This window comes from Gobius niger (genome assembly GCF_951799975.1).
Source record: "Gobius niger genome assembly, chromosome: 21".
NCBI lineage: Eukaryota > Metazoa > Chordata > Actinopteri > Gobiiformes > Gobiidae > Gobius > Gobius niger.
The window spans coordinates 11,229,365-11,238,465 of NC_136872.1; positions in this window are offsets into that span (position 1 = coordinate 11,229,365).

Sequence of the window (9,101 nt, forward strand, 5' to 3'; positions counted from 1 at the left end):
TTGCCCCCCTTTTACCGCGTTGCTAGTGGTGGTGGAAAGAAACATTTTCTGAATAAGTAAACACTTTCCACTCTGAAGCCACCACACATTAAGTATGAGTAGTGGCATGTTGGGGTTGCCCCGCCAGCGCTGCTTCCTAATCTGAATAAATCATTGTATGTGAGAGCCATTCCACGTCTATTTTTATGCTATTTGTACCATTAGCACAGAAGCACAAAAGCCATCTACTGCCACGCAAAATTCAGTATGCAGCAGACCAACATTGAGACGGCACGGTAGCGGAGTGGTTAGCGCTCGTGCTTCACAAGGTCCCAGGGTCGATTCCCACCTGGACGGGGGCTTTATGTGTGGTTTGCATGTTCTCCCCATTTCGCCCTTAAGGTGAATCCTCCAGCCAGGCTTTCTTCCAAGGATTCTTCTCGCTCTTAACTTTGATATGTTAAAGCAGGGGTCTCCAACTGGCGGTCCTGGGTCCAGATCCGGACCTCCAGAGGCTTTAGTCTGGACCCCAAAGCCTTTTCATCCTCTCAATATTCTTAATTTCTAAAGCTGTATTTAAATAGGGGTAACGTGGAAGAGCTTGGACGCTTCTAACTTCACCCCTGTTTGGGTCCATAGAGGAGAGGAAGAGGGGCTACATCTTAGGTCTTTTTGCGTGAATGAGCGCACGGACAAAGACAAGTACGCATCAACTCCTCTAAGCTCAGTTTAGATCCTTTAAAGCAGGGGTCACCAACGTGGTGCCCGCAGGCACCCAGGGGCCCTTTGGGGCATGTCCAGTAGCCCTTGGGACTTTTTCTAAAGTGTAAAACACTTCATTTTCTTGAATCTAATTCTTAAAATTACAGTTATTTCGGTTCTTGTGACTCAGTATGAGTTTAAAATAAAGCTATTTTAATATAATATGGGGTCAATATCCTATAAGTGAACAGTGTACGTTTAAGTCTTTAGGATTTGTTTTTAACTGGTAGCCCTCGAACAACTTAATGCTCTTAAAGTAGCCCTCAGCTGAAATAAGGTTGGTGACCCCTGCTTTAAAGGGATATTTCAGGATTTTTGACATAGGGCCTCATTTCCTAGTTATCCAGAGTGTTGTTGATTTCTAGAGATATTTTTGTATTATTATTCATGCAGTCCTTATAGGATTTTATAATCCTCTTTGAATAGTTTAGTGGCGCTAGGCTAGTGCTTGGCTAGTGCATGTCTATGGTAACTAGTAGCCTGCATTAAAAACAGTCTGACCCAAGCACAGTGCACCTGAGGCAAATCACTTATAACACCAGACCTATATAAATGTCAGTGTTGACTGACTAATTTTTAAAATATAACCATTTTGCATGTAAAAGAACTTATATTTGAGCAGCATCAGCTTCCTGGTTCTATGCCACGCAGCGAAGGAGTAATCTGCTAGGTCACCGGATCTACAGTAGTTTGTTTACCTGCGGCCAGTATTACTACACATGGAATTCACAAAGGAGCTTTCTACAAATCAGATATTGCAACGACCCAATGTAATAATATATATATATATATATATATATATATTTTTTTTTTTTTTTTTTTTTTTACCGGTCCAAACCTGATCTAAATTAAGTCTAAAACTGGTCTAAACCAGTATAAACCAGTCAATACCTGGTCTAAACCAATTTAAAAGTTGTCAAAAGAAGCATAAACCAGGTCTAAACTTGACCTACACCAGTCCAAACTTGATCTAAACCAGTCCAAACTTGATCTGAACCAATCCAACCTTGATCTAAACCAGTCCAACCTTGATCTAACCCAGTCTAAACTTGATCTAACCCAGTCTAAACTTGATCTGAACCGATCTAAACTAGATCTAAACCAGTCTATACTTGATTTAAACCAGCCTAAACTTGATCTAAACCAGTCCAAACCAATCCGACCCTTATCTAAACCGGATATTTTGAGTACTACACACTTGGTAGAGAATGGCAGAGATAGGCAGAACAAGGGTTAATGCAGGCTACTAGCTACCATAGACATGCACTAGCCTAGCACCACTAAACTCTTCAAATATAAGGACTGCATGAATTAAAATATATATATATATACAGTCGGAAATCAACAACTCTCTGGATAACTAGGCCCTATGTCATAAATCCTGATATATCCCTTTAAGACTGGGAGAGAGGAGTCAGAGCTGCCATAGCCACCTATATCTCGTTTACACTGAGCCTGTATCACTAATAAAAATAGTCTCCCAAAGCTCTAGAGACAAGTAAACACAACAACGTTTTCAAAGCATCTCTTACTGCAGCGTTCTGTTATCTCTATTGTGCTTTGATCAACTTCGCCTTGCCGTGAGAACCTCGACAATACATTTTCGCTCTGCCAATACAATTCAGAGATCGAGGTGTTACTTGGCTCCGTAACTGTTTGCGAAGCCTTTATTTGTTCGCAAATATGGCCCTCTTTTTTTTTTTTTGTTCATGGGAATTTCCACAAAGATGTTCATTCGTTTAAACAACGCTGTTAAAATGGAAATAAAAACCAACCCTTGTTTAATGATCTCGATTTCACAGGCTGCAACAGTGTCGTTCCGGTATCGCAGCGCGCCGCCTGTGCCGTGATTGCTCAGTCATTTGCCGCCGCTCTCCGTGTGGGGGCGAGCACAATAAATGGCAATAACACACACGCACACACACGCACACACAGCCAATGGATCCGACTTAAGCAAAAAAACACAAGTGGTTTGTGCAATTCTCTCGCTCCACGCTCGTTCACACCCAATCAGAGTCACTGGGAAATCATTAGCCGCCTGCTAATTTATTGCACGCTGTTGTCAGAGCAGTATTAATTAGCGTTTGGGGATTGTTTATGAAGCCTTTGTCAGTGGAGTGGAAAGGGAGCAGAGTGGAGACTGAGGCTGGTGGGGCTTCGAAAGGAAGAAAATCGATTCCATATTTGCTCTTCGCATGCGACAGTACCTCCTCAGTGGACCCGGTCGTGAAAAGGCCTGTAGTAATCATTCAAATTCACAGTAATACGTTTGAAAGTTCTTTAAACTCTACTTTAAACTGTCAAGAGCTTTTAGATTTGTGTAAAGCCGAACTGGAGAAAATGTGCTCAGTTAAAGCTTTAAGGGTTAAGGTTCAGAGGTTTTTAAGCGATCACTATTGTAAAGCAGTGAAACATTGTTTGTTTGTATACTTTATTGTCCCGGTGGGGAATTTATCCTCTGCATTTAACCCATCCTTCGATGCCGCTGGGGCAAACCAACTCCATGATGTCCACATCATGGAGTTGGTTGATGGCCAGGCTGATGGTCAGAATCACCTGGCTGGAGGATTCACCTATTGCACATGTTTTTAGTGGTAGGGGAAACCGGAGTACCTGGAGGAAACCTACGCAGTCACGGGGAGAACAGCTGCGCTACCGTGCCGCCTCACCCCCATTGTAGGGATGGGCGGACCGATACCAAAGTATCGATATATCGATACCAAACGGCTACTTTTTAAGTATCGATATTGGGCAATTCACCTTGTGAATGCCCAGTCTCGTCAAGTCTCGAAAGCTAGCAATACCTGAATTGTTAGAATGTGTGCAGCCGCGCTTGCTTCAGTCTACCCCAGGGCAGCAGTGGCTCCATACAGTACAGTACATAGCTAACCACCATTGAGTATAGAGTGATTGAATCATTGTTCTTTGAGAAACACTTTGGGTGACTTGTGTCATGTGAAAAGTGCTAAACACACTTAAAAAAAAATAAGAATGGACTAAGTGAGGAAGCCCTCCCTCATAGCGTTCAGCACGGACTAACTGAAGCTCCTTATTGCTAGCAAAGTGGCTGGATTTTTGGAGCCGGCTCCATTAATTAGATTTCTGCAGGAAAAAATAGGGTGATGTTGCAAGTGTTAAGACCAAAACATGGAGGTGTAAATGACAACCCTGTGTTCCAGGGTTGTCAGGTCTGAGCAGCCAAACCCGCCCAAAAATATCTGAAAACCGCGGAAAACCCGTGGAGATACGGTGCGGCTGGAATTTTCAATATTGTTTACTAGTTAACAGAGCCCATGTGCTCCTGCAATGATGAGAAACAGCCCCTACCTCCCTCCCTTATTGAAAAAAGCAGCTTACAGAGCCTTGGATTTGCCTTCGAAATAGTGATTTTGATCAAAAATAAGATAGAAATAGACAATTTGACATTGATTACAGCAAGGCAAAAAAACGCGGACAGTTTTTTTCACCCGCGGAAGTGTGAGTTTTTTGAAATGGACTTAATTTACTAATTAATGGTTTTAAAATGTCCTGGTACTGGGTTGTTGTAGATATTGAGGATGCTACACCTCTCACCACAAGAGGCTTCCAGCAGTATAGGCTGGACTCTTAGGCAGGGGTTTATCTTGTCCTTTGGCTTCGTACTTTAAAAGCCTAGGTCTGAATAATAAAGAGTCTTGCGTGCTGATGTTTAGTGACATAGTGGGAGGCCAGTACAGATGACAGAGTGAAAACCTTTGCGTGATGGAAAGCACTGTTGGACTTACACAAATCATCACCTTTATGTCATGGATGTGTATGAGTGCAGCAACTAACTCTGATTTTTCAAGTGGAACATTATCATTGGACACTGGAGTTAAAAATCACCTTTGTTCATACCGCTGATGCAGTATTTATAAGAAAGTTTTGTTTTTGTGAAAATATTCTCTTGCCATCTGTGTACCTTTAACCTGTGTGGACATATCACGCGCTGCGCACAGCAGCAAAGCGCAGGAGAAGATAAAAATCAAAGACTTTCTCTGCTCAGAAGGAGGCGGTGCAGTGTGATCTTGATCCAGCAATCCACGGCTCACAGCGCATTTTATATGTACATGTGTGAGAGATCAATACTCAGTTACACAGCGAGCCTCCTCTGTGCCTCCTGTCCTATAGGGACATGCACACCTCAGAGAACATACAGGGCGGGTTTGATTTAAGCACAACATAAAGGTTCAGAGCCGCAGCAAAATATGGCCCCTAGGCAAAGTACTTTTGGGGGCCCTAGAGAGAGATTTACAAACACAATAAGGACTAATAAATACTGTTTAAAACATGCAAATTAAATTACGTAAGTAAGACTGATGAAAAGACAAGGACAATGTGGAACGCAGTTACAGTTATTATTATCAGCCTCCAATTGCTTTAGGAATCTATTTTAACCAATTGGTGAAAGTGATGGGAGTAGAAGAATACCCATCATTATAACCCATACAGGAGAAACTCGGAAAATTTGAATATTGTTCAAAAAATAATTTATTTCTGTAATACAACTTCAAATCAGGGTTGCCAGGTTGGGCGGTTTTTAAAGCCATTCCGCGGGTGAAAAAAACTGTCTGCGGTTTTTTGCCTTGCTGTAATCAATGTCAAATTGTCTATTTCTATCTTATTTTTGATCAAAATCACTATTCCGAAGGCAAATCCAAGGCTCTGTGTGCTGCTTTTTCAAAAAGGGAGGGAGGTAGGGGCGGTTTCTCATCTTCACAGAAGCACATCCTCTATTAACTAGTAAACAATATTGAAAATTCCAGCCGCGCCGTATGTCCGCGGGTTTTCCGCGGTTTTCCGATGTTTTTGGGCGGGTTTGGCTGCCCAGACCTGGCAACCCTGCTTCAAATGTCAAACTAATTGATGATATAGACTCATTGCATGCAAAGTGACATGTCGAGCCTTTATTTGTTATAATCTTGATGATTGGCTTACAGTCCATTTTCAGAATATTCAAATTTTAAAGGATTTTTAATTTGGGGATTTTACAAGCTGAGCCATAAAAATCCAAATTAGAACAAATAAAGGCTATGCATAGTCACTTTGCATGTAATGAGTCTATCATATATTAGTTTCAGTGTTTACGTTGAATAACAGAATTTAATGCACTTTTTAACATTATTCTAATTTTTTTCCAGAGTTTCACCTGTATTTGAGGAGGTTATCAAACAGGCAAGGAACATGATCTCAGATCCATCCCGTGTCCTGCACTCCCAATGCAGTGGGGAAAAAAAGTATTTGGTCAGTTTCACATAGACATTCTATTGGATTTTGGCCAAATACTTTTTTTCCCCACTGTAAGAGCTGCTCAAATGAGTCCCAAAACAAGATACCTCAACAGGTATAAGAACTCTTTTCGGCGGGTCTCAGAACTCGGGCCAAACAGGTAATGTCTTGAATGTCATTGTATTTGTTTGGTTTTTTTATGTGTGGCACAAGGGTCATTTTCTTCACAGTATTCTGGTGGACTTCTTTAACTGGTGGTCCATATATTTTTTATTTTAATCTCTGTCTCTCTCTCCTTTCCTGTGAGTGACGGCAGGGACTGGGGAATTCGCTTTATGTGGGTCGGTTTTGTTCCTTTAAGAAGTTTTGCGTGTTGTGAAAATGCAATAAATATATTAAACACTAAAGTTTGGGAAAGGTGGTCGAAAAAGTGTACAGCTCTCCCCTGCGAAGCCAATCAAATCATCTGACACAATGAGAACGCACAGACAGAACTGACAGATAAGGAAGCGGAGCGACAAGGACACGAAGGCACAGCGAAAAAATATGCACACTGAGATGAAAATTGCTAAGTGCAAATTGATGGCCTTTGAATTCTTTTGTTACGGGGCGCTGTAAGTGACAATGCTGTAGCGCTGCCGTGATTTGCAAGGACTTTCCAGTGCCTCATGTGGAGGTGAGCCAACCGGAGTTTCCTATGTGCCCCCCAGCAGTCCTTCTCCCTTCATCAGAACGTTTTATTAGCAGCTCAATGGATGTGTGAAGATGGTGAAAGGGAAAGGCAGATGTTCCTCCAGGCGCCGGATTGTCAAGGTGTAAATTGAAATAAAACACAGATTCGACTTTGATTAAAAACTTCAACCTTGTCTCCGGCGCTACATCCAAGAGCCGCTTCATTTCAATAGAACTTTGATCACAAAAGGATAAGTGTGGCAGATAGCATCCAGTTTTGAAGGCTCGAGGTAAAAACAAATTCATCCAAGTCATGTCGTGGGGTAAGTTTTGACTGAACTACTGAAAAACAGAATAACTTAAGTAGAAACTTTTCATTGAGTTAAATAAACCTCCACAATCCCCAATATTCATGTGTTGTGTTTGTTCAATATATATCTGTATATTTATTTGTATATTTATTATAAAATGTTATGGTGCTCAACATGTAGACCGGGACCTTTATAATGAATGGGGCTGAATAGAACACTATCTATCTCTAATCTAGCAATCTCTAATATTAAATGTATGGTTCAGACTGAATAAGGTCCACACAAAAAGAAGTTCAAACAATAGGTTTTTATTAAAAGAACAAACATTACCAGTGACATATGAACAAACGACAGCCTCCCTCTCTCTTGGTGCAGATGTGTTGGACTATGTCTCCAGTCGAAGCAGCTTAGGACTAACACCTGAACAGAAATAAAGCACAAATAAAGCAATTATTTACTTACATACTTACTTAACCCTTATGTTGCCTTCGCGGGTCATTTTTGACGCTGTCATGTTCCGGGCATTTGGATGCAAGGTGACACAAGGGGTCGCCCTTCCAACCTTCTCAGTGTAAATGTGAGTTGACTTTCTTCGGAGTTAGACTTTAGGTCAGACACCATGAGTGACCGTAACATGACGCTAAATACAGTGAGCTCTTTGTCTCCAGTAAAAAAGCTGAAGTTCTGTCTAAAGCAGAAGCTCCATGACTTCCTTCTTCACTTCTCAGTCTGTGACTGAAGAGCAATGAGGCCTCTGACTTTTTACTGGAGACAAAGAGCTCACTGTATTTAGCGTCATGTTACTGTCACTCATGGTGTCTGACCTAAAGTCTAACTCCGAAGAAAGTCAACTCATATTTACACTGAGAAGGTTGGAAGGGCGACCCCTTGTGTCACCTTGCATCCAAATGCCCGGAACATGACAGCGTCAAAATGACCCGCGAAGGCAACACAAGGATTAACCGTCCGCTGTTGTTAAAAAGAGGGAGAGAGAGAGAGGGGGAGAGGAGAGGGAGTCTTCATGGCCTCAGCCAGGCGTGGTGGTTCAGTTGGTCCAAACCTAATCTCTGAGTCGGGTCCACTCGAAGACACGCCTCCAAGAAGTCCTGGCACTCTGTAAAAAAACAAAAGAACAGTTAAGAATCAGTGTGTAGTTTACAAACACACTGTAAACTGCAGTATCTATTTTTACTCCATCTTGTTCTGCTGATACTTTACCTTGGGACAGGCCGCTGGGACATGCCAAGTCTCCGTTCCTCCAGGCCTCAGTAGTGAACTCCCCCTCCTCGTCAGAGCGCAGTAGCTCATAGAGCAATGCCCCGGTTTGCCACACGGAGGTGGGGCCAGCGTTGTACCTTTTTGTCAGTACAAACTCCGGGGGGGCAAAGTCTATTGTCCCTGTGATGTTTAGAAACAATGTTTTAGACACAAATCCTTGAAGCTGCTGTTATTACTATAAATCGTACTTACCTGAGAACTCGCTGTACGGCTCAGACCGGACGCGGCAGCCACATCCGAAGTCGATCAGTCGCACACGGGGCCCGGATGGAGTGTCCTGTAACAAGAGGTTGTCCATCTTGATGTCCCGATGGAAGACCCGTCTCTCATGGAGATGGTTCAGGGCCGCAGCCAACTGCCGCGTGATCTCCTGTAAGACACAAAGACAAATATCTGAGTTAAGTAAAAGTGAAATGGACAAATGTACACCACTATTGCTAACAATACTAGTAAGTTAGTAACTACATGCTCATTATTGCTGTATACCACCAAAACTAGTCCTTTCTGTGACTATGATCATGATATTTGATTGTACCTTGGCGAGGCCTTCCGGGAGAGGTGCATGCTCCATGCAGAAGCCAAAGAGGTCCTCTGCCGGTGTGGGTCTCTCCATGACTAAGATGACCTCGTGGTCCACGCTGAACCAGTCCAAGATGGACACCGAGGCATTTCGGCCCTCGGAGTGTGGCCCAGATCCGGCGAGGTGCATGAGGAACACCTCCTTCGGGATGCTATGCAGCTGGGTTCCCTTGGTCTAAAGAGGATGAGAAAGATGAGATGTCAGTCAAATGTTACAATGATTATATGATTCAGTGTTCAAGACACTTACCACAAGGACGAACTCCACGTTGG